The sequence below is a fragment of the Triturus cristatus genome, chromosome 3_2 (assembly GCF_964204655.1).
Source record: "Triturus cristatus chromosome 3_2, aTriCri1.1, whole genome shotgun sequence".
Classification (NCBI taxonomy): domain Eukaryota; kingdom Metazoa; phylum Chordata; class Amphibia; order Caudata; family Salamandridae; genus Triturus; species Triturus cristatus.
This window is the reverse complement of record NC_140584.1, coordinates 522,432,845-522,459,951: the sequence shown is the minus strand read 5'-3', so window position 1 is coordinate 522,459,951 and position 27,107 is coordinate 522,432,845. Positions and strand designations below refer to the sequence as shown.

The following is a 27,107-nucleotide window of genomic DNA, read 5'->3' as shown; positions in this document are numbered from 1 at the left end:
CTTTGAAAGATAGAGTGCTTATTCATTAGTCACCCTTGAGCGTTGATTTGTTTAACTTTGCTGTCATATTTTTTAATTTTTTTGTTAAGTTTTGCACATTATCCCTTGTTTAGTACACAGATATCTGTGTCAGTGGACGTATCCAACTGTATAAGACTTACAACTTTGTTAAACAGTCATGCTTATTGACTGTTCCCGCTCCATTTATTCTGTGCTGAATGGAACTGGCGGCAGCTGACTCTGACTGGGTCTTGGGCTCAGCCAGTCAGGCCCAGGGGCCAGTGCTATGTTAAACACAAACACATACATTGAGGTACACTTATAATTGGCATGACCTACCCTATATGTCCCTAGTAGATAATAGGGCAAGGGGATAAAAACTACCTATCAATCCCTAGTATATAATAGGGAATGGCAGCTTAGAGGCCAGCAGCCTTTGCTGCACTTGCATGTGTGCACCTCTGAGAGCCTGAGATCATTTTAAAAACAGCCCTGTGTTTCAGCACTGCTTTTAAAAGTGAAAATCACTGCAAACTCGACTTTGGTGATATAGACACTTTAAAAGTGATAATCTACCTTATTTGTAAATTGTGGGTTACCCCCAAGGTCTCCACTTGGTGTTGTAGGAGAGGAGGGTCATGTAACTGTAAGCAGGGTCCCTATAAAATATGTTTTATAAACCCTAGTGAGCGAAAGCCGCCCATTTTATTTTTCCCCAGTGAAGGAAATTCACTACAAAGTCTGCTTTGGTGCTGTGGGCACTGCGAAGTAATAACCAAATTCATTTTGACGTATTAGGAACCCCCAAGGTCTTCCCTTGGCTGCTCCAGGAGTCGGGGTCCTGTAATTATGAGCAGCGGCTTTATACTAGAGGTTTTATAAACCCTGGTGAGGAAGAAATTGCACATTTAATTTTCCCCATTGAAGTTAGTTGGCCCTCATAGACTAACAAGGCAATATGTTATGGACGCATAACTATTGCTGGGAGATTGGGAAAATTATAATTCAGACTGGTATTGATAAATTCAGTAACTTGTCATTCTAAATTTATCATAACTTGTACAAAAAATAAGTTATACGACTTTCTTCTCTATAAGCCAAAATCCAGCCTCTCGCACTCTTTCCTGATTAGTCAGCTGTGAGGGATTAGCCAAGCTACCTTGATTAGGTAATAAATGTCCTGGCCGGGCAGAGGCTATCAGATGGAGAGAGCTCTGTGAGGCACAGAAATGCCAGAGCAGGGGGCTGGGCCATAAAGCATCAGCTTCAAAGGAAGAACATGTCAAGGAAGCCTGTCAGCTAGTGCCACCCCTTTTCTTTGCTGGATGGTAGACTTAAGGAAGGAATTTGCAGATGTTAGTTGGGAGAGTTTATGGAAATAAGCCATACTCTGAGTTTGGTTTAATTAGCTCTTACTGCTCGGCTGAAATTTCAGCCATGATGGATTTTGAGAGAATAGTGCTTTATGGGACAAGACTATGCCACACTTTGGAGGGAGTTGTCCTGCTTTGGGGGGTTACCCTGCACCTCATTGGACAGGGGTGCTCCACTGCTTGTCGCCAGAGAGCACTGGATAAAATATGTGAGAGGGGCTGGGCCTCTCAGTTCTGCTTTCTGAATCTACAAGGAGGATTGTCCTGCTGGATTCCTGATCTGCACCCAAGAGCCTGCCTGGTGAAGACTGTGCCTGCAGCACTATCTGGGACTACAGCTCTGAAGACTTTGCCTTGCTTCAATAAGAAATAAGGAGTGGACTCCCTGCAGCTATAGGTTAACAGAGCTTAACTAATGCTTCTCCATCCATAGCCCCCCTCCTGGAGTGCGTCCAGTGGAGTTTTAAGGGGTTGACCAAGTGCATTTTGAGAAGTGAAGTCCAGGCCTGCCAAGGACCATCTAGGAGATTCCAGACCCTTGGATTTGTATTATGGACACTTGGACCCACCAAGAGACCTTCTGATAGGTCCTCCAGAAGTTTGGGAATTTTTTGGAAAAAAGCTCCAGGAGATGACCGACCGAACTGCGAGAGCCAAGCCGCCCACCTTGAACTGTGACCCGGCCTGGATTTGTACCACTGAAGAGCTCTTGAGGTCCTTCTTCCAGAATTTGACAGAGAGCTCCCTGAAAGTCAAGCCGGCGAACACTCACCTAATCCAGACTGGTGGAGAGCAGTGAGGTTCTAAAGCGCAAAAAGCTCCAGAAAGGTTTCTAAGTCCTAAGGTAACATTTTGACTGAGGGGTATAAGATCAGGGCTCCATCGCAATGGGCCTTAAACTTTGACTTTGTCCTGGTCAAGCGCGACCAGATGTCCAGAAGTGGCGCTATTGGATTCTAAGCATTAGAAAGTGTTTATTCTCCAATTCCCTACATTGGATTTTCATGGTTTTGGTATCATTTTAAAGATAAAACTATTTGTTCTTTTTATGAGTTGGTGTAGGATTTTTGTTGTGTGTTGTCTTACTTACTGTACTGGTGTTTTTAAATGCTTTACATTCCTGTCTCCTAAGTTAAGCCTTATTGCTCTGTACCAGCTACCAAGGGTTGAGCAAGGGACTAATTTATAGAGACCCTATTTAGGACACATTACTGTATTGGTGGCTTTGTTACTGGTGTTAAGTGCCTACCTACCAATCCCAATAAACCACCTTCCAAGAAAGAAGAAGAAAAGTAAAAATGTGCAGGTAGGCTTCCTTAAAGATGCAATAAAAATGCTGAACTTTGGTCAAGAATATCTGCACCACACTATTTTTCTTTCTAATGTTAAGTTCACATCTTCTGTCTCAATTCCACAACACTCTTCTTAGAGGATGCAGTCTGCACATGAAAGACCGCCCTTCTAAATCATTATTATTTATAGTAGTAGTATTGTGTATTTTGTATTTGTATTTTTCAACCTGTTTGGCTGATTTGTTTCTCATTTATGATTATTGCTTATTTCCCTGCTTTTATTAATATTCTGCAGGCCATTATGTTTAATATTCACTATTAGGTTTGATAGTGTCCCTTCAGATTACATATTCATTACCTCCTGGCAGTCGCCAGTTGGTAGTTATAGTTAGGCCCTAGTTTCTATAGGAAAACCATTTTTTAATGTACTGATATCTTCGGCGCCATTTGACGAGTCTTCATGAAATGCTCCCAAAAAAGTGCCCCAGTGATTCTTGTTGTGCATGTAAAGTTTCGAGGCAATCCATCAAGTGGAAACTAAGAAAAACGGGTGGTCAAAAAAAGTGTTTTTCCAATGTTTATTCATGTAGAGATTTTAGTTACGGCTACAGGCGAACCCATGTGCAGAATTACAAAAAATCTCTTGGGCCAGAAAGAAACCTTTTTGTTATTTGGTGTAAATCTGTTCAGTACTTTTCGAGATATGAAAGAAAATCCAAATTTGTTTATATATGGATGGGAAGGCTCCACGAACCCTCCCGATCTTGTGCTGAGATCTGATTGACTGCTAACACCTCAAGCAGGAAGTGTTGGCAGCCAGCTTGGGACTCTGCTTTAGCCAATTTCCAGAATTTTTTTTAAAAAGGAAAGGGGGCAGGGTACGAGTACCCTGACCCCTAAGCTCTGGTTGTGCGGTCACAGAGGGACTCCGCCTGGGCAAATAAGCATATATATATTTTTTACATTTTCACCAAAATCGTTGCAGATCAATAACTCTGGCGAAAATGTTTTTTTTTTAAAAAGTGCAGGCATCTGCGCTTGTTTTGGGAAAAGCCGCAGGGAGGGCTAGGTCCTGGCTGCATCATTTAAATAAAGGAGGGGGGCACCTGGGGCCCCCCTTCTGAGGCTTTATTTGTACAAGAAGGGAGCGCACAGGCCCCTCTCCTGAAGCTTTATAAGACAGCATCTCCCTGGGGATGAACAACACCTAATGGACCCCCCGGGGACCACCACCATCCTGGGGCTAAGTACAAAGAAATGGGGGGCCTCGTGGACCCCCTAGGTCCTGCGGCCACCACCACCCCAGGGCTAAATTGACATTAAAATGTGGGAAGGGGGCCATGCGGCCACCCTGCCGGGCCCTATGCGGCCCCGGGGTCCACCATCTCACCAGGGCCAGCCTGTGCACAAAAAGAAGGGAGGCTGCATGATCTCCCTCCTGGAGCCATTAATGGCCCTAGGGATCGCCACCCCTCCAGCACTGGCTCCTGCAATGTCCCGGGTAGCCCACCCGCGGGACATAGCTGTTTGCTTTTACTTGGCGGAAGCTTTAATAGTTCCCGCCAAGCAAAAGCAAACACCTTGGTTCGAGCAAGAGCTGTCAAGGTGCCCTCACCCACTGGAAGTGGAGGTTTCATCTCTAAACCATTGCTTCTGCATGGAGGGAGATGCCTTTCCAGCAGCTCTCTCCATTCAACAGCAATGCCAGCTCCCGTAGGAGGCAGGGAGTCGGCTGAGATCTCCTGGACCTTGAGACCCCCCCGTGGTTCTGATCCGGCACACTGGGTGCTAAATGGCAACCAGGAGACATGGCCAGGCCCCTGGGGATCGTGTCCCCGGTCCAAAATCGCCTGGGGAGGGGGCTGCAAAGCCCCCTGCCCCCACTAAAATACAGTAGCAAGTAAGTAGTAGTAAAGAGTTTTGGTGTCAGGTGAGAGTTCGTGGGGAAAATGGTGGGCAAGATCGACACTTTTCTCAAAAATGCATGGGCAAAGGAGCCAGTCATTACTGTTTTAGATTTATTGGCATTTGGGCAATAGCTGCCCTATTCTTGAGTCCATACGTCAAGTATTCACCAAGAATAAACCAAGAAACGCCATACTGGTACCCAGTTCCTATTCGGGATGGTGGAAATTTAAGTGATGTTCCCAGTCACCCCCATGAACAAGCTTGGGCTCAAATTGCAGTGGCTGAAGGAGCTGTGACAGAGTGTACAGCCGAGATATACTCCAAGTAGCGATCACCTGAATTTCATGCAGACAGGAATCTGCAATTTACCAGTGCTTATTTTGCTCAAATTGCTGCTTGAAGGGTGATACTTCTCCACAACTTGCTATTTTTATCCCAGTGCACATTTTGTAAATACAGAAGCACTTCCACAGAGAAAAAATGAGACCGTAAGGGGGTGTGAGTGGTTCTGCGGATGATGTCATCAGTGATGTCATTTGAGATGTCATCAGCGATGTCAGTGACCTTGTCCTGAGTGATGTAATATGTGAGGTCATAAGCAGTGCATTTCGTTGGCGTAAGTTATATTTAGCTCAGGTAACCATAACTGCTGAATTTCACTGGTTTTGTACGAGTGAAATCTGAGCCTAACTATAACGTCCCTTTAACCTTTGGAATCTTTCAGTGAATATACTCATACGTTGGATATTGTTGTAATAATGATATAGGGAGCTTGAATGTATAGATTGAACTAATTACCAGTAGTTTCTCTCAAATTACATCATGTATGGCGAGGATGTTTTCTCATATTGGTTTTAAGAATCAACTTAAAATACTTTTCCAGCCCTATATCTTTCTGTGAATCCTACAGAACACTCTGGCTCTCCTAATCTGACATTGCCGGCTGCTTTCAAGGACATGACAAATACTGTGCACCCCTCACAATGGCAAATATTTCAGTGCTAATAACCCGTAGCCAAGATTTCTTAAAAAGGAAATTCATTCAATTTAGCATATTGTCTGTGTCTAATACTTTTCATTCATTTATGATAACAACTCTGCTAATAAAATTCTACATATGCTTTGAATTAGATTGCCCTCAAACAAAGCTCCACTAAAATAATGCTTCAGATTTCTTGCGTATGGTCTTGTGGGGAAGGGGGAAGCGAAACCACGTAAAACCCTGTGTTTCTAACATGTTATTGTATTATTGCTACCATTAAGACACAGCCGTTCTCAGGGTAAGTTCATTAGCGATTTGTGGGCCACCACATGTCATTTTTCCTCACTCTAAATGGTAAAGTGATATACCTTGACTTGCCCTAGGTCCAAGGGAAACCTGCTGGTTGAGATCAGGCTTGATCGCTGACACATCAATAGTAGTAGTCATAGTGATGAAGAATGCCTACATAAAATTGTATTATTAAACTATTCTTTTTTCCTCCTACAAGACTGACATGTTTATATTTCATGCTGTGAATTGCAAGCAACATGTATAAACAATTTACAGTATCAACGCCGCGGCAGTTAATAACCTAATCCACTTCTTCAAAAATGACATTATGGCTAATACCATAATTAAAAGCCTTAGTTAAGTGTTGCACCCAGGAATCCGTGGAACTGTGACAATTGAATTTGGCATGTCATCATTTAAAAACATCCCAGTCCTTTACATCCCAAAATCTCCTGCTGTACCTCCCACTGTCTGCGGCTTCAAGATCTTCCCATCCTTTACTTCGGCTCTGTACTTCACAGGCCTCTAAAGCTGATTTATAAATGTATCCAGCACGCTTATGTCTTGCTTACACCTTGAGATTGCCTTCAGTGCTATTAGTAAAGATTTATGGGTAACAGAGCAAGCATCATTACACCATCTACTATGGTGGGGAGTACTTCGAGAATTTTGTAATAACACCATGTCCGATATGCTATGGGTTAAGATCCAAAATGCTTCAAAACTGAATGTGAATCAATGTCACACGACAAACAAGCACTAAAAGTGGACTCATTATTACTTACAAGGTTGGCCGAGAAACCATCAGGGGTGATGCACCCCCACCTAATTTGGATACCCTTATTGCTACTAAATTGAAGCAGTCTCGCTGCTGGGACCCTTGGTCATTATTCAGATTTAAAATCATAACTAACTACAGGGGATTATGATCACTGGCAAGGTTAAGAGACACTAAAAACTTTGTAAACAAATGGACACAAATTGCTGAAAATCAAATAAAATCTAAAGTACTACTTGACTTGTTACTGATGGATGTAAGTAGGAACTAATTAACTAGGCAATAGTTTCATATCGTGGGCAAAAACCAAGTTGTATTTTAATATTGTTTTATTTAGTTCTTCCCCATAAGGGCAGTATTTAAAATGAGTAATATTTCCATGATACAAGTCAATAAAACCACATACCGACTTCCCACTATATATACGCAAAGGGAGTTCACAATATACTTGGTAACTAAGCTGTCAAGTTGCCGCTTCATGTTCCCGATAGTCAAAAACATTATAATCTTAATTTACAAGTTTTAGGTTATTTGAACCTTCCTATGAAAGACATGCAATTTGATACCACATAGTACTGTCAGTAAGTTCTACCTTAACAAAAAATAATTTTACGGAATTAAAAACTGTCAAACACCACTTGGTCCGCCCTGCTGGAGATGGAATGGCTGGCGTACAAAAAGATACATAATCATTGATCTAAAAATTCTCTATCATCCAAGTATCCTGGCAACAAATTAAATCATACTTAAAAATGAAACCCAGCCAATCATTATTTGATAATTTAGATTGCGCTCCAGCTATATTCCGTGAAAGAATCCTAATACCACAGAAATCCGAGCCTGTTGTGGGTGAAATAAAATGGGCAGGGCAAACAAAGGAGGGGTGGATCGCCTGGGTTTAATCAATATTCAGCGTGATATGTTTAGTAAAATCAGCGGTGGAAAGTCAATATCTGTTACAGTAGCGAGAGGGGCAAAGCAGTTCCCTGTTTAAACGCTGTAAGCAATAGGGATGTTGCTCACATCACATTTAGTGGGGGGAATGACTGTACACATATCAGAAAAGATAGTGTGAGGTTGATAAATGAAACTTGGTGGATGCACTCAAATTCTTCCTGGTAGTCTTATCAAATTGGTTCAAACAAGAAGGTCCCCACTGACATCCTCTTTCCATCCTAAATTAGGTTTCAACTAGTGAACCACCTTCTACTTTAAATCTCGCCAATCTTCTCTTTTAATTAGAGAAAGTAATGACACCGCAGTTAAGACCATAACGTAATTTGTGCATTTGGGTAGAAGTTGTAGGGTGGCCTTGTGATTTGTATCCAGTATAGCCCCCCCTATTCAAACCAGACACGATTGTTTGGCTCTGGTTCTGATGAGCTGATCCATTAGGAATAGCAAAATCACCCTAACCGAAAAGGTAACATTATTACCATGCATATTCGATTGGGCTGCCCCTTTAGGAACAAGACACCATCAGGGTGTTGGATTAGTAAAATCACTCTGTGTATGTCGGGTATTGATGGAACCGCATCTTTGTTTTGGGCATTATTTGTCAAACTGGAACAACCAAAAAGGCCAGTGCAGTCCCGGTTTAAAATGGGTTGAGAAATTGGTTTATTATCCAAGATGCTAAATTTCACAAGGAGTTCCACATGAACATTTTCCAACCTGCTCCCTATCTTGCCAAGAAAGTCAATAGGAGATTTACGGCAAAGCATCCATGACAGACTGGGGCTTATACAAGTTACTTCCAGGGTTCACCTTGGCACAGGATGTGGACCACCGGTCTCACCGTCGGACCACTTCCTCTCATGATGTGCAAGTTTATCTTTCCTTTCCTTTTTTTAAGGAGGGCGACTATCCTGAATGATGTTGGATATAGAAAAGGCATTGGAAATCTCCAAAACAGGATCATGCACAACACAGGGGATTGATGAAGAAATTGGTGGGGGGTGAACCTCATGCAAACACTTTTTTTTTGTATTCCTTAAGGATACTGCCAAATCAGGTTCAGGACTACCATCGACATTAGTTGTGCCTGAAAGACTCACTGATACTGAATCCACAGACAGATTCCGTGACTGACACTGTGCTGCGTCAATTCTTTCCTCCACCAAGGTAATTTCATTAGTCATTGCCCCCAAACTGTTTGTTAGATAGCTAGTAATTGAGGCAGAGGTTGATGTTGGGGCATTCTTCCCTCCATTCGGTTTGAGTACCTTCATTTTATCCACTTTTCAAGGGAAAAATAAAACCATCAACCTTAAGGCTTTCCAAATTGAAGTGCCAAGAGGAGGTGGCTCAGCCCAGCCTCCTCTGGGCAATGACAGGTCCACTCTTGGCCCGAGTACGCTTCCCACGCTGTGATCTCAGAGCACACTTTTAACCTCCTCTTCTTGCCTCCAAAGCCAGCGGGAGTATGGGCCTTGCAGTCCTGGCCCCCAAAAAGCAGGTAGAAGTGAGAAAAGCGTTATAAACCACTAATGTCCAAGCACAAAAAAATGATTTATTTAAGTGTTTGCACTTCTCATAAAAAATATGAATTGTACATTAGAAGTGGTGGAAATTCTTCCATAATGAAAACTTTTAAATATCAGTCAAATAATCTTGTCCTGCCATACCTAATCTACTATAACATTCCAACCTGACCTACCTACCTACCATACCTACTTACCTTCCTTTCTATTATACTTCCCGACTTTACAAACCCTACCTAACATTACCTCTCATACCTACGATTCCTACCAAACCTAACCTATCAATACTAATCATCCTACAGTAACAAACCAAACATACCTTACCTCTCAAACCTACCTAACCACCATATGTGCTTACCATATCTAACCCACCATTTCTACTTACAGTAACGTTTTCAATACTTAACCTAATATACTTACCCAAGTCTACTTATCCTGCCCTACCTCCTACATCTAATCTAACCTACAGAGAATACCTACTCTACAATAGTTATCACACGTCCACCTCTGCAGTGTGTATATTATGCTTTTGCCCTGAGAATGTCTTTATAAAAAAAATGGACAAGTTATTACTATGGCACCTCTAGTAATTGCTTAAAGTGCTACTACCTGCTACAGAAAGAACCAGGCGAGTGTCTAACTCAAGGGACCTCTGCTAATGGGAAAAGTTACTGTAGTCTGCATTTGAAAAGTTCTGATCACAGATTTAGAAGGGGATGAAAATGTGAATGCAATTGCTACTTTAAGAATAGAAATGCCTATTGGCTTTGCCAATGCTTGTTTCCCTAGCACCTATTTTTCAGATTCTTTTGTCTGTGGTCTAACAAGAACGGTTAGATGTTTGTATGGTGCGCACATGTCCAATCCTCATGCCATACAAATGCCAAATTTTATTTTAAAAAATGTACTTCTCAGCTGTCGTTTTGATGAAGGAGATACAGTTTAAAACAAAATTACACGAAGTTGAAAAACGCGGAATTTTGCAGCTTTGCACGACAGTACTTGTGAACACTATCCCAAGCTTTACTTAAATCCAGAAATTCAATATCTGAGCAATGCTTCACTCCAAAAAATATTCCTAGCTGTTCCTTAATTAACTTGGACGTGTTCATTGTTCGACACTGCAAGAGGTGCTGGAGGTTTTAGACAATAGCAAACTCCCCACCATTCACAGCACTTATAACCAGGGATCTCCGACCTTTTCTGTAGTGAGAGCTACGGCTACTCAAGGAGAGGCCTCCTAAACTACTAGCAGATTAAATCATTGTGAAATAGTGACTGCGTAGTGCCCATGTACATTTACATTACACTATGAAAACCCTAGTTTGAAAAAAAATTAACCATTCTCCTCTTTCACAAAAGCGAGCACCAATTTTTATTAGGAAGGGACACAATGTCACATATGCAAACACAGACTCACGCATAAATGTCCACACATAGATACACACTCATAAGCACATGAAGACTCTTAATTGTCTCAATATTGTATTTATACCATGCTAAGTTCCTGGGCTGATCATGTACCTAATTAACACATTTTCACTCTGTCTCCTGTTGTCCCACACTTCGGTTGATTAACACTGGTTGCTCAGGCTATTTGTTGACACTCTTCTCTCATGGCCCGTTGTTCACATGCATTGTGTGAATGATAGAGCAGGGCCTACAGCATGTCCAATCTCCTTGTGACTTAGCTAGATTGAGAGTGGAGGCAGATGGTTATGCGGCAGACCCAATTGTCTGACATAATGTGTGTTTGATTGTTATCATGAGGCCACGACATTGGTTTGGTCAGCTGTCACTCGAAGGGCCTTGTTATGAGCAGTGCTGCCTTTAATACACACAGATGAGGTGCTGAGCTTGGCTTCACTTCAGAAAGCTACTTCGAGGGTGCTGATGCGCTACCTACAGCTTCCAAGCTACTAGTTGGAGACCTGTGCTCTAAATTCAATGGAGTATGAAGCCAATTTGGAACAGTGGCGTGCATTGGTAGAATTTAAGCAAGTATTCAATTTGAGCTCTTCTTGTTGCACCCCTTTCCATTTACCACACTACTGGTGTCAACGTAAAGTCACCTTCCCATATCCTGAGTATACGTTGGTAGACAGGGTTGAATTAGTGTGAAAGTGGCACCACCAAGCAATCAAAATAATAAAATATTAATACATTGAAGCTTGTGCAATCTACAAAAGAAAGACAAACATAAAGAACAAGCCTTGCAGCCCAGGCACACCAACCCTGACACTGAAGTGTACTCTTACAGGCGACTGTGCAATTATGATCAAGAAAAATGTTGTTACTCACAGTGCAAGAGAGACAATGGCTGAAGTGGGCTTTCCCATTGCACCATGCTGTGGGTGGAAGTGAAATGCGAACGATACCTGAGCAGACTCCTCAAGAGGGCTTACCAAAAGCATAAGCATGTATCTATATATATTATTCATGTTTTTTTTTTTTTTAAATATTTTTTTTAGAAAACATGAGTTGGGTAAAGCAGTTCAAGTTGTCATTAGTCCAGAGCAAAACAAGAAAAATGTGAAAGACTTAGAAGGAAATTATGTTTTTTAACAAGTCATTGACAAGATAGTTGCATGTGGTCTCGCATCCAGAATGCATTGTTTGCCATAACCAGATCCAACGAATGCCTAAGACATCAGTCTCATGCCAAGGGGCAATTTTACAGAATGAGTGACTTGGTAGTGCAGTTAGTATTTACTTTTCAGATCAAGATTAGAGGTACGCCCGAAAATCATGCTGTCCGTCCATAGCTGGTTAAAAAAGCAGGAGTTGTTTTAATGAAAGAATACATTCTTGGCCAGCAGACCAGAAAACTTTGGAAATGCAACCAGTTCCTGAGTTAGCCCATCCGACATCATGAAATCGATGCAACTAAATACGTTTCTCAAGTATTTTCTTCCCCACTAATTCTAGAAAAATGGTCCACAATGCGGTGTCAGCAGTCACCTAAAATAAGTGCCCAATTGTACAGTGAAAAAAACGCTCAAACGTGTAATGCTGCATTGCATTCAGGCGCCCACAGTCTGTTGTATCGCCTGAACTTGACATTTGTGGAGAGTATTACACACTGGGCTGACTTATCGCCATTCACACTGATAGGGCTGGCTGGGAAATATCATGTTTGAAATTCTTCTGCATTCGGAGTCTTGAGATGATATCGGTAGCCGCATTCTATAAATAATGGATTAGATCTGAATGTGCCACTTGCTCACGAGAAGCAGCATTACCTTTGACCACCAACCGTGACAAAATATGCATGCAGTGCCTGTTTTACAAAATAGCATCCCAAATCTTCATTTGCTATTTTTATACCATGTTATGACAAAGGAAAACCTTATTGACTTTGTTTCTGCTATATTAGTCTCTATGGATTCTGGAGACTACCCGGTTCGATGCCAAGGGTAGGCAATGCCACGTCTAACTTTGAATGTCTAAAAACCCGAAAAGGACTTACGTTTCTCAGAAGTACCAAACTTTGGTTCCTACTTCCTGGCATTGCCCAAAGTGTGCCTTTGAAGATGTTGTCTTCGCCTTCCAGGTGCATTGTTTGGTAAGCTGCAAAGACCCATGGTCAGATAAAACAATCTAAACACTAGAGAGTAGTACAATTCTGAACCAACATTTGCACTGACAAAGCAATTTCAAAAAATGCAATTTTAATACAAGCCCATAAAAACCGTCCCTCTTACTTAAAACTCATGTTGCTATGACAGGCCTCTCAGAATTAATCCATCATATAAATAACTGCTAAGGCCACCCGTGACGCTATCAGTATTGAGAATTGAAAGAGGAAAGCCTGCATTTTCTTTCATTAGTATAGACTCGAAGGCCAGACTTTGTAGGAATAGATTCATTTTTACAAGGAAAGGAATGTCCTCTTCTCAAACATACCGGAGATTTCTCCACACTTGCCAGAGATCATGATCACTGAAGAGTATCCGGAGGTGGGACTGAAGTTACTACATGCCTGTAGAATGCCTCAACATTTTAAAAGCTGCTCTCATCAAATCTGACACCTTCCTTCAGGTTACAGATCGTTAGGTGGCTAGCTCACCTTTCTGAGGTTGATGAATTGAGCAGCAACAAACATAATAATAGCAGCATTACTTAATGCAAAACTACAGAAACAAGTGCTATAAATAAGACAAGGTGTAAACATCAGTATTATTCGTACATGTTGAGTACGGACACTTGAGAGATTCAAAGAACTTGACCTAGTCAGTCATTGACTCCATGCTGGAACCACTGGTTTGACAATTCATAGCAAATAAAAATATGCATTGTTTACAACCAGATAAAAAAATTCAGAAAATCTATTGCATGTCTTGTGTAGAAGAGTGGGTCATGGAACTTGGTTGTTGTAGTCTGTCGCAGCAATTTATTGGTGAAGCTGTTTCATATATTGAAAGGTTTTGCGTTAACCTAACGTTAATACATAAACACGCAAATGTTAGTTGTAGAGAAAATGTGCATTTACGTTTAGATTCACCATAGCCAATGTAGGCCTGGATTTTAAAATGGCTAACATTGGTTGCCGTCTTTGCTTTGTGACATGTGAACATTTTATTTCTAGGTGAATATTGGGCCCTAACTATCAAATGGAATTTTCTTTTGCTTTCTTTACCATGTGGAATGTTTTCTTTGCTATATTCATGCAATATTGTAATGAGTAGCTCTGAAAGACCCCTGCAGAGTACAGGCTGCTCACCGTATCTCCTCTTGCTACAGATAATGTAAGTTTGAAGGACGCTAGTAGATGCTGTATTGTAAGGAGTCCTGAGACGCTAACGTACATATAATTGTATTATCTTGTTTTAACGGGATTGGACCATCTCATGAGAACTGCGAGTAGGTGTAGCAAATAATAAAATTGTGTGATTTGGTTAGTGCAATGTAGATTAAATTCACAGTTGAGGCAGACTGGGTTTCAATGCAGCTTAGCCCACAGTAGAAGATTTAGAATACACTTTTAATGAGAGAACTGCCTTCCCTTTGTCTTTCCTTTTTAAGTTACTCCATGTTAGTTCATCCTCTTATATATAAGATTTTGATTTAATTTCAAATTGCATATTAATTTAAGCTTTCACCTTTTTGAACATTAAATATGAATCAGTTTTTTGTCTTCTGTAAACTTTTAATCTTTAATAGGCCTTCATGTGTTGAAACTTAATCATTCTGTCATTCTTGTGAAGCTTATTGTGCTTCACATTTATTGAACATACTGGTTTGTTGACCAGCCTCAGTTTTCAACTATTTATCCAATAGCGCTTTATGGGCCCGAAGTTTCACAGAGTAAAGCGCTAGCAGTATAAAATATCCCAATCTTCTGATTGATGCTTCTAACTACAGATTCCTCTACTTGTGAAGTCCCCCCAGGCACCAGACTTTTTTTTAACATTGCTCTTGAGTGCCAGCCAGTGCTGATGTGCAGCTCAGCGCTGACTTCATGCCACCCTGGAAGTGATATCCGAACCCATATATGCACCACCCTTGCATGGTCATGTCAGTTCCTTTCTTCGCATGCTCATGTCGTCAATTTTTCCATGCCTGTTTGATACATTGTTTGTCAGAATTTTCCTACAATGTGAAAGGAAAAATGTCCATTCTGAAGACTACATGGTTTAAACCTTGTAGGGACTTTCACAAGCAGATTGCCTGTGACAGATCTGTACCAGGCATGTCTCTGGTGCCTAGGGTCTTTGTACAACTTCAAGTCCTGCAGGGACTGTGCCCCAATGAATGCCAAGGAGATCCGAGGCAGCAGAGCCAAGCTCTACACCGTCTGGAGGTGTTTAAGGGTCGGAGCCATTCTCGTTCTCAAGGCTTTTCCTGTGAAAGGTCCTCTTCACAATCCCAATCATCAGGTAAAGTCCAAATCAAAAAAGGAACACAAGAAGTCGAGGTGTGACCAAGGAGCCGATTCCACAGCTCATACCTATGCAACCCAAATTCATGGGTCTATTTGCACTGCTGCAACAAGTAGAGGCTTTTGAAGAAGCAATGTTTTGCACCTTTGGTGTCCTTCCGTCTCCCTCGGGTTCCCAAGGATTGCAGGCTACCGACGCGAATCTGTTGTTCATGCTGTAATGTGCCTCTTGATTCAGCTGCCAGGGTCCTCCAACTCCCAGCACTGACACTACCAACACTGGAGGAAGAATCAAGCATCTTATCAGACTCTGAAGCGAACCAGACAGCACCTCGGCCAAAGTCACGCCCTCCACAGCCTTTGGTACAGCCAGTCTTACCTCATTCTGACTTGGACAGAACACTGTCAGTTCCTGGGATGCTTCACTTTCTTTTTGCTTCAGACCCGGAACACAGTCAACATGGTGACAATAGAAATGATGCATCCCATTGTTATTATAAAAAACATTTTTTATGGACCTTTAGGACGCCAGTGGACTAGGCACTTCCCCAGACACTGGGTTGAACTATTGTCCCACCATCTCAAAAAGGAAACAGCTTCTTATGCTTTGGCAATCAAATGAGCTGCAGAAGTTTTAAACCTGCAATGTCCATCCATTAAAGTTAAGACCAATGTCCTGCCAGAGGTCCTCCAACCTGGACAGACTTCTACAGATTCACTTCTCTCTTTTAATAAATCCCTGACCTATCATACTAATGGGAACTAGGCCATTCCTAGGTGACCCTCCATTTCTCATGCAGGACCCTGCTCCTGAAAACTAGATGGTCCAGGCGTCCATAAGTAGACTGAAACATAACTCATTCATTAAGCCTCCCAAAGTGAATCAAAATCCATGGTGGCATTCTGGAAGAGAATGTTTTTCTAAGCCAGCCTCGCTCTTCACTCAGAAAATACCAGTTCCTTCCTGCGATTATACTCACAAGATCTTGCAGACAGTCCCTGTTGAAAACTATTCCAACACTGGCAGACCATTCAAGATGGCCAAGATGCAATAACGTATGACACCACTGACTGTTTGAACAGGGCAGTCAATATGGTGGTTCGGTTCCATGTGTGAATGAGATCCGTGGGCTTCTTGGTCGACATTCAGGAATCATTAATAGACATGCCCTTTGATGGTACCCATCTCTCAGAGATAAGGCAGCCTCTGCCCTGGAGTGCTTCAAGGAAAGCAATGCCAAAGCAAGCTCCCACTGCCTTTCTGTGTCTGTGTGGCAGTATCGCCAGCAGTTTTGCCACTTGTAAGGCTTCAGACACTGTGTGCCGCAAAGACAATACAAAGATCCACCTCCACAGCAACAAACACTCTAGTCCTTTCAAGGTCGGGATCCTGCTGACAATATCCAGGCCTTCATGGGCAATGCACTGCTCAGTCTCCCTCCTGCTACCACCGCCAAGCTACTTCTCACTGACAACACAACGCCATGTGATACTGCAACAAGAAAGTCAGAGTGGTGTCCTGGGTCTGGTGCCAGGAGGCTCTATGCCTCTGGAACTGGCTGAGTTAACAGGGCATCTCTTTCATCATGAACCACTTGGTGGGAATCTTTGAACTCTTGGGTGGACACACTCATCCACTGATGCCTAGCGGATCACAAATGGCAGCTATACCCAGTTGTGGTGCAGGGCATCTTCCAGCAATAGTGAGAACTCTGGCTTGATTTATTTGCCTCTACCGGTAACGATCAGTGTTAGAACTTCTGTTTGCTGATGTTTCCAAGAAGGCTCTTGTCTTGGAGACGCATTCTGCCTAATGTGGAGCGTCGTAGACTTGTTTCCTTCCCACTACTACCTCTTCTGCCCCAAGTTCTAAAAATCATCAGGAACGACTAGGCTAAAGCCATCATTGTGGCTTTTGATTGGGCTAGGAAAATGAGGCACCTGGAACTGGGCTTTGGCATGAACATCTGACCTCCGTTCAGGCTGCCACTGTAGGAGGATCTTTTGTTGCAGCAGGTCAGGGTACTTCACCTTCGCCTGCAGGTTTCTACACCTCCATGTGTGGAGATTGAGCAGCAACAGATGATAGCTTTTGGTTTCCCTCCCTAAGTAGTGCATGACATGCTAGCAGCCATGCACCGTTCTACGAAAACTATTTATGCCAGGCCCTAGGGTAAATTTGTGGATTTGTGTAATTCCCACCATACAAACACATTACGGCAGAGTTTGTCTGAAGTTTTGCTTTTTGTGCTGTCTTTAGCCCAGCATGGGCTTTCATCTTTCACTGTTAAAGGTTATTTGTTAGCCATTTTGGCCTTTTTGCTTTTACCAGGCAAATTGTACTTATTTAAGTCACCTGTTGTGATGTGTTTTCTTAGTGTTTTCTCGGCCATATTTTTCCGACCTAACCTTTTGTAGTACCACTGTGGGACAATAATTACCCCTGCATAGCTGCACAAGAGCCATCCATTCATTCAGAATACACCTCCTTTTTTCCAGGCAAACTGATGTTACAGACTAGGGCTGCATTCCCGCCAAAGATTGTGATACCTCTTTGTGTTGGACAGTTACATCACTCTTCTGCCATTCTTTGCTCTACCTCACCCCTCAAAAGAGGAGTAGAGGCTGCATGGCTGCTAGCATGATACCTCTTTGTGTTGGACAGTTACATCACTCTTCTGCCATTCTTTGCTCTACCTCACCCCTCAAAAGAGGAGTAGAGGTTGCATCGCTTAAGTCTCTTTGAGTCTTTTCATGAATACCATAAGATCCATCAGGAGGACAATCCGCTATTTTGGGAGTCCACACCGTTTCAGTCCATACATTCACGAAGCACTACTGCCTTGATAGCCAGTTCTGGCGGGAAGGGCGCTTTGCTTGTTTGGTTCTGCGAGACTTGCTTGTTTGAGCCATTCCACAGACTTACCACCTTGTAAGGTGCTGCTGTGGTATTTATTTACAAGCTGAGGAATCTGTGGTTTGAAGTCTCCATCAGAAGAACAAGTTATTTACCTTTGTCAACGCTCTTTTTGGTGGATACTCTATCTTTACTGCAGGGTAAATGCTGTCCACCCATCTCCCTGTTCTGTAGAATGGACTTTTTAAATCTTCCATAAAAAGATCCCAATTTAGTAAGCTACACTCTGTCCTATCTGATCTATTTGTAAGCTCTGTGTCTGACAGCGTGGACAGAGTCATGAAAGCAGCTGACGTCAGCATGAAGTTGTGGGGCATTTATGTGGCTCCGGCGGCACTTCAATGGGGTATGAAGTCAGCATGGAGGCACACAATGTCACCTGCTGGGGCAGGAGCAATGCTGAGAAAAATCTGTAGATCAAGTCTGGCTCCAGGGGAGATTCAAAGATGAGGAGTCTGCAGTTAGAAATAATCTGCTAACTCAGGGAATCCATTTTCCATTCCATACAATGTGTCTTTAGATGTGGCAACCATCTGACTCACTTGTTCTGCTGGGTTGTTGACAGCCGTTTTCATGTTCAGACAGTCTAAATGGAGAGTCTATAAAAGGCGGTAAATCTCCACTCGACACACATCATAAAAATCGGTTATTTTGGAAAATATCTCAAGAGATATAATTGTGTAGTCCAGAATTAACTCACCAAAGCCTGCCAGTGAAATTAGTCTCAGAGGAACATCACTGCCTATCTGCCAGTCAAAGTCCGCAAGATTGAGCTGTGCATAAAGCTCGCAAGTTATGTTATTATATATTTATAATGCGCACGGATACTCTGGAGCTCGCTAGAACCTTGCCTTTAGCCCATCGACGGAAGCACAATACACGTGCTTCATGAATATTCCAGAAATCATGTTGAACCTATCACCATGTATCTTTCCTATCTCATACAGTGAGATATGATGTAAGTCCCCTATTAAAATTATGGAAATGCCACTTTAGCAAGTTTTTTCATCATGAGGGAGTGATTTAAGTCCAGTTACCTGTTGTGCCTTGACGATGTAACCCACATTCATTGATATAATAATAAATAGGCTGCAAGGAAGCAGCTAGAGCAGTGGGGTGGTTGACTTAAGGACGCTTCTAGAAATATCACCGATATTTGAAATAAAAATAGTTAAACCAACAGATGTTTATGTTTTATTATCTTAGTTTGGTGCTAGTTGTAACCCATGATATTAATAAAGTCTATGTCGCAAGTGTCTTGGAAACCTAGCACGTCATGCAGCCTAAAACTGGTCTAATATCCGGTTCTGAAAGAATTGTTCCTAAACTACACGTTCCATGAGCAGGAGAAAACTCTTTAACAGAGGATGATGTGGGGCCACATTATAAGTGATTAGCTGAGCAACTTTTAGGTATGATTTGGCTTTACAGATGTTTGATTGCCGACTGTGTTCATACAAAGTGAAGCAGCAGGCTATCTCCAAACTGCGTTTTTATAAGCAACACCTTTGAACCTGCAAGATGTTCTGTAATATAGAGTAAGGATTGCTGTGACAGGAGTTGGGGGGGGGGGAGGGGCGAGGTGCAATTAAATGCTGCTTAACTGGGCCCCTCGCCCCCACCAGAGTCAATTGTATAGGGGAGTTTAGAGCACTGAAGGTCAATAAATTTGACGTCTTATGCTGTGACTGCAAGGCTGTATAATTGCATTTTTGAGCATAAACTCCAACATTTTTGCCAGATTATTCAAGTTGTTTTGTGTGTGCTGGAATCATATCTCATATGTTATGGCTTGACAAAGTAACAATGGTAGGTTCATTTCTCTCATCAGAAAACAAAGTTGCAAACCCAACTCATTTAGTATTTGAGGAAGCCTGCATGATGTAAGAGCAGAATCGAATTTAGCAGACGTAACATATTGGCTCTGTTAATGTATCACATGGTCCTTGCGACATATTGAGGACAGAATGCTATTTTCAGTTCCTCCCCTTTGGCTTCCAGTCAATTAGATATAGGGGACTTGTTATCCATGCTTGGTGAGGAGTGTTGGAAGGATAAGTAGTGTGCACCAGTTGGCGTCTGTAGGAAGGTGAATATCTGACTATGGTTACCCCCAACTTTTTGCCTAGTGTCTAGCTGGTTTTTCGACTTAGTTGGCCTGAGATCCTGCCATTCAGGGTCTCAGGCTGTCTGCTCTCTCTCTAAAATGGACTCCATGTACCCTAGGTACATACCCAATTGGTAAGGATCACCTTATTGGACCCTGTACAGTGTACCCTAGGTACCCAGGGCATAGGTGTACCCTAGGCCTACCAGGGGCTGCAACATGTATTATGCCACCCCTGGCCTGGCCTACCATTATGACACAACTGGCTGATCACTCAGCTGGGGCAAGGTCGTGTAATCACCCCTTGCTTAGGTGTAGTATTCCTATACCTACCTTATATATAGACACATGTGTACCTATCAGCCACTCCTATGGCAGGCCTTAGCAATCCTGGAGGCAGAGTGCTTGGTAACATGTGAGATGGTGCTCTAGCATGAGCTGAGCCTGTCTGCAGCTTTCGGAATCATGTCCTTATAGCTGTTCTATGATATAGCCTACCATATACTCTTAAAGTACCTTATAATCTTAAACAGTTATGGTAACTATGGTTTGGCTTTATCAAAACATGTCGTGTAAGGTGTCTAACACTTTGGAATAATACCCCCATACCATTTCTGATGATGAGGATATTATTCCTCCCTTCTAGAGGGAGAGACATGTTAAAATCCTACTTTGCTGTTTAACTCTCACCAAAGCCTCAGCATCACAAAATGGATGCTGCTGCCGCAGACACGAGTCTGACCTCCTGCAGCTGGGAGCCCTCCCAGCCAGGGAGGCCTGGACAATAGGTTTCCTGATTGGGGAGGTGCTAGCACCTCCCCAGACAGGCTTTAGTGTATTGGGGCAGGGAGGGCTGAAAGGAATGAGACATGCCTGGGGCACACAAGGTGTCCCATGCATAGCCCAGTTCAAACCGGCGCTGGGGCACTCCAGCCCCAGCTCTGGCGCGAAACTGGACAAAGGAAAGGGGGTGGAGCCACTCCCCTTCCGGGTCCCACCCATAGGAGGGACCTTGCAGGTAGCCAAGCCCACTAGCCCAGTATATCAGTAGGTAGCTGAGCCCTGCAGAGATTAGATTATCCTGAATCTGCAACTTGAACAGAAACTCTGGACCTTCGACATTCGACCTCAGGAAGAAGACTGAAGAATCTCCCTTGTGGCCAAGGAGTGACCACCCTGGGCAACCAGGCACCATCCAGCGACCGCTGCTTGCTTTTTGACTGATCCTACGAGGGACGACTGCAGAGACTGACCAGCGCCATGACTTCCAGACACCTCTGAACCAGATCCACATCGACAGCAAAGCTGAGACCCGTGGAGGCGACGAGGGACGTGGAACCGGCGACTTGGGAAAAGTGGCTAGTAACTGACTAGCGCGACTTCCGAGGCTTCCTCGAGGCTGTGCTTGGGGAATTGAGAAGCCCCAATCCTGAGCACCATCTGCAAAGAAGATCAGCTCCCCACACTTCACGTGTTCTGCGTGGGGCCCTTCTGCACCTGAGTTGCTCGACGTGTTGTCCGGTTGCTGGCCCGTTGGCTAGTAACCTCTGCAACGACGAACCTTTGATTTTATCTTGCTGGTCCGGCTCCTCCAGACTGGCACACGCTCCTCTGTGAAAGAGAAGCACCCCAGACCTTCCTGGTCTGCACCAGCAGCAAGTCCTCCTTTCTGCGTGGGTTCCGCTTGCCAAGGCTTGTTTGGTCCTAGCTCGACATCGACGCCGCCGACAGCAAGAGCCTTCGTGGGACAGCTCACCTTCTGGTCCTGGTCATCCTCGATGCCTCCTGGTACCCGTGGCTGCTGCGACAAGCTTCACCTCTTCACCTGCATCTTCACGACATCGCCTGGTTCCTTCCTGGTTCCTTCCTGGCTCCTGGCTGGTGACCTAGACTCTGTCCCTTCTGCTTGCAGGTTCCTTCCTTCTTGATCCCATCCTTGGGATCCACCGGACACTCTTCACTGACTGCCTGTCAGCAACTTTCCTTCAGGCATCCATAGGAGTCAACGACGAAACCCGACGCAAGTTCACACCTATGCACCCGCAGCCCGTGGGCTAGGTAACTTGAGTACTCTGGTGCTCACAGGGGTATTGACTATCCTAGGGTCTAGTTTCCAAGTCTCGACTTCCTAGTTAGTCCAGAAGTGTCCTAAAACTGTTAATTTCTAATAACTACTATTTCTATCGACTTTTACGCATTACGCGTGAGTGTTTCCACTCTGCACCTGAATCCCGTGGGCCGCCCACTTCCTAACCTTTGGTAGTATAGTGTAGCCCCAGTGATTCCCTAGGCCTAGGCCTATCCTGTGTTCGTGACAGTGGTTCTTATACCACTTACTTAGTATATGGTTTGCGTGGCCCCTAGGGCCTAACTGTATTACTTACCTGTGTGACTTAATGTATGCTTAAATAAGACTGTGTTGTACTTACCTCTAATCTCATAAAGAGTGCTGAGGGTATTTTGACTAGAATAAATACATTCTATTTTTTATATACATCTGTTGTGGTGTCCTTTCATTTAGTATTCAAGGGATTACAAATGGTATAACAGCTGGCTTCACATGCCATACAGAGTTTAGCCTAAGACTGCTCTTGTCCATGCTACCACTAGGATAGCTGGTGTCTATAAGGTTGACTTTACAACCAATCACCATAAGGGTTGTTTGGACTGATACAAGGTGTACACTAGAATTAGTGACATCATATATCAGGCCAACTTCTCACATTGGTGAGCAGCGGTTGGGATCTGAGCTTGCTGTTGTTAATACCATTGTAATCATGAGATACTAAATTGAAAGATCACACAGATATTGTTAGGTACATATAACATAGATTATAAATACTTAAGCCCTACTGGACTTAGTTGTAGTAGGTTGAAGGGCCTAGCACACCCTGACTACAACTACTAGAGAGGTTTAGTAGATACAACTAGTGTAGGTAGGTGCACACACCACACCCTCACTAGAATCATGTCCCTGAATGGAGATCACACTGATACTCCCTCAGGAGAGGAGAATCCTAGACAGATTCCCTCTAGATATGATGTATTCACTTTCCAGGAGATGAGACAACTGTGTACCTCCAGGAGATTAAAACAGGGTTCCAACCCTACCCTTAGACAGCTAGTGGAGCTTCTGGAGGCCTATGATGCTGAAAGAGCTGCCAAGTATGGTGCCATGGCTATAGATAAGGGCCTCCCCTCCACAGAAGAGACCCCTGACTTAACTGATACAGATGAGTCAGAAGAGACTTCAGAGGAAGAGGGAAGTAGCAAGACCCCAATCAGAACACTTAGTCAGGCTAACTTAAGCCTACATGGGAGCTTGCATGGGAGCTTCCCTTACAGGCCCCCAAGTAATCTTAAAAAGAGAGATAGAAGGGGTAAATCTCCCTCAGGGGACTCTCTCCACTCCTATCACTCAAGAAGCTCCAATGCTTCATCCCACAGGGGGATGACTTCCCCCCAGTGGAGAGAGCATAAGGCCAGGATGACAGAAGCTAATCTTAGGATTGAGAGGGAAGAAATTGCCCTTGCCAAAGAGAAACTTGCCCTGGCCAGAGAGAAAAAATTGTGTGGGTTAGAACCCACTGGTGGCAGCAACATTCCTAGAGATAGGGATAGGTCTTATGACCATAGAATCCTAAGCAAGATAGTCCCCCCCATATCAGAATGGGGATGACATCCACAAGTGGATGACTGCTTTGGAGAGGGCCTGCAAAGTACAGCAGGTATCCCAGAGTCAGTGGGCAGCTATCTTGTGGCTCTCCTTTTCTGACAAAGGTAGAGACAAGCTCCTCACAGTTAGTGATGAGGATGCTAACAATTACAAAGTCCTGAAGAGTGCTCTGATAGATGGGTTTGGCTTAACCACTGAGAAATATAGGTTGTTGTTCAGAGACACCCAGAAGACACAGATATAGGACTGGTCTGATTTTGTGGATTGTGCCACTAAGGCTTTGGAGGGTTGGTTAACTGGCAGCAAGGTGCAGGACTATACAGGATTGTACAAATTGATTATGAGGGAGCAGATCCTTAGTAATTGTCAGAACCAGCTTCTCCATCAACACCTGGTAGACTCAGATTTGACCTCTCCCCAAGAATTGGGAAAGAGGGCAGATAAATGGGTCAGGACCAGGGTTAGGCCTAAAAATCAGGGTGGTAACCAAAAGAAAGATACCACCAAGACTCAAGAGAAGGGTGGGGATAAAACAAAAGAGAAATCTTCCTCAGGGCCCCAAAACTCCACACAGGGTGGTGGGTCCCAAGCTCCCTCCTCTGCCACAGTTAAAAAGCCTTACTGCCATGAATGTAAAATTCCTGGGCATTGGAAAACTGACAGCAGTTGCCCAAAGGCTAAAAACAAAACTGTTCCTCCAATTACTCCTGTCACACCACCTATTACTTTCAGCAGTAATCCCCCAGGTGGTGGGAGTGCCCCCAAAAATTTGGTTGGGTTTTCTTGGGGACCACAGGGGGACCCTGGCTTAGCCAAGTCCCCTACAGCAGCTACTCTTGTCTGTGATGGTGGCATGGGGTTTGCCAACTTCACTGCCTGTCCCAACCCTTTGGGTAGGTACAGACAGGAGCCCTACATCAATGGTAGAAAAGCTGAGGCCTACAGAGACACTGGAGCTAGCATCACTATGGTGGCCCATAGGCTAGTTCCCTCTGAGCAGCTTTTGCCTGGTTTCTCATACCAGGTAACTAACACTGATGGCAAACAGAATAGTCATCCCATGGCAGAGGTATGTCTCAGCTGGGGAGGTGTCATTGGCCCTAAAAGGGTGGCAGTGTCCCCAACCTTGCCTGTAGACTGCTTACTGGGGAATAACTTAGAACTCTCAGCTTGGGCTGGAGTTGAACAAGACACCCATTCTAAAATGGTAGGCCTTTCACAAAAGGGTAGTGGGGTTGTGCCAGCCACAACTCCTGTCCAAGTAGATTTCCTCCCTGAAAAGGTTGGAAGGGCAGTGGTAGCCACAGCCCAGACAAAGACAGACTTCCCTGTAGAGATTGGCAGAGCTGTGACAGTCACAGCTCAAACCCAAACTGAGTGCCTCCCTGAAAAGGTTGGCAGGACTGTAATGGTCTCAGTCCATACTCAGACTGACACAGGTGTAGTGAAGCCTGAAACTATGGATCACTCCACACAAACAGAGAGTAGTGGGGAGGAAGAAAAGTCTCCCTCTCCCCAGACATTAGGAAAAGGTCAGCCTCCTCAGGGATCTGACCTCGACCCTTGTGAAGGAACTGCCCCAGAGGTAGCCAGGCCTAGCCTGGCAGAGCCTCCGATGTCAGTGGACCCTTCCAAGGTGGGACCCAGTCTGGTGCAGGTAGCCTGCCTCTCTCTACCCTGCCTCAGTCAGCCCAGGGCTGCAGAGGTCAGGGAGGCCAGTGGACCCCAAGAGGGCCCCTGCGCACAAGAACCCCCCCATCAAAAGAATGAGGATTGCCTGGCTAGTAGCCCTAGCCAGGTGATGGTTAAAAACATTCCTGAGGGATCTCCTTTACAGGTAGTTAGGGACCTCCCCCAGAGGGATTCTGTTGGGCACAGGCAAACATGGGACCTTAGGGCCCCAAACCTGACCTGTCCCTCCAGTAAGCCCACAAAAGGGACCCAGCCTCCAGCTTTAGGTAGCCAGAGGCTGACCCTGAGAGCACAGTGCAACTCAGTTAAAGAAAGAAAAGCATCCATGGTGGAGGATGATTGGAGGAAGCTGAGGCCTCACTTTGAGGACACTCACTTCAGTACTCCATCTCAACACCAGCCTTTTACTTTGCAAAGACACACCAAAGGTAGAGATTCCCTATGGTGGAGACCCTATGATACCTTTAGGGTGAGCGATTGCTTAGTGGACCATGAGACGGGGGGTAACCATGGCAGTGCTGGTTCTTCCTTATATGGCCACTTAGGCAATATAGGCTTACCTTGTCAAGGACAGCCTTATCTCCTTTTGTTTTGGGGGGGGTTGTGTAGGAAGGTGAATATCTGACTATGGTTACCCCCAACTTTTTGCCTAGTGTCTAGCTGGTTTTTCGACTTAGTTGGCCTGAGATTGCCATTCAGGGTCTCAGGCTGTCTGCTCTCTCTCTAAAATGGACTCCATGTACCCTAGGTACATACCCAATTGGTAAGGATCACCTTGTTGGACCCTGTACAGTGTACCCTCGGTACCCAGGGCATAGGTGTACCCTAGGCCTACCAGGGGCTGCAGCATGTATTATGCCACCCTTGGCCTGGCCTACCATTATGACACAACTGGCTGATCACTCAGCTGGGGCAAGGTCGTGTAATCACCCCTTGCTTAGGTGTAGTATTCCTATACCTACCTTATATATAGACACATGTGTACCTATCAGCCACTCCTATGGCAGGCCTTAACAATCCTGGAGGCAGAGTGCTTGGTAAAATGTGAGATGGTGCTTAAGCCTGAGCTGAGCCTGTCTGCAGCTTTCGGAACCATGTCTTTATAGCTGTTCTATGATATAGCCTACCATATTCTCTTAAAGTACCTTATAATCTTAAACGGTTATGGTAACTATGGTTTGGCTTTATCAAAACATGTCGTGTAAGGTGTCTAACACTTTGGAATAATACCCCCATACCATTTCTGATGATGAGGATATTATTCCTCCCTTCTAGAGGGAGAGACATGTTAAAATCCTACTTTGCTGTTTAACTCTCACCAAAGCCTCAGCATCACAAAATGGATGCTGCTGCCACAGACACGAGTCTGACCTCCTGCAGCTGGGAGCCCTCCCAGCCAGGGAGGCCTGGACAATAGGTTTCCTGCTTGGGGAGGTGCTAGCACCTCCCCAGACAGGCTTTAGTGTATTGGGGCAGGGAGGGCTGAAAGGAATGAGACATGCCTGGGGCACACAAGGTGTCCCATGCATAGTCCAGTTCACACCGGCGCTGGGGCACTCCAGCCCCAGCTCTGGCTCGAAACTGGACAAAGGAAAGGGGGTGTAGCCACTCCCCTTCCTGGTCCCACCCATAGGAGGAACCTTGCAGGTAGCCCAGCCCACTAGCCCAGTATATCAGTAGGTAGCTGATACCTGCAGAGATTAGATTATCCTGAATCTGCAATTTGA

General features: G+C 44.2%; 1 protein-coding gene and 1 pseudogene across 7 annotated transcripts in view; both read left to right on the top strand.

Moving 5' to 3' along the window:
• Positions 1 to 27,107, top strand: part of PPFIBP2 (PPFIB scaffold protein 2) — a 1,154,531-nt gene that overhangs the window by 478,367 nt on the left and 649,057 nt on the right. The window lies entirely within an intron of this gene.
• Positions 4,615 to 4,869, top strand: LOC146857651 (NADH dehydrogenase [ubiquinone] 1 alpha subcomplex subunit 3 pseudogene; annotated as a pseudogene).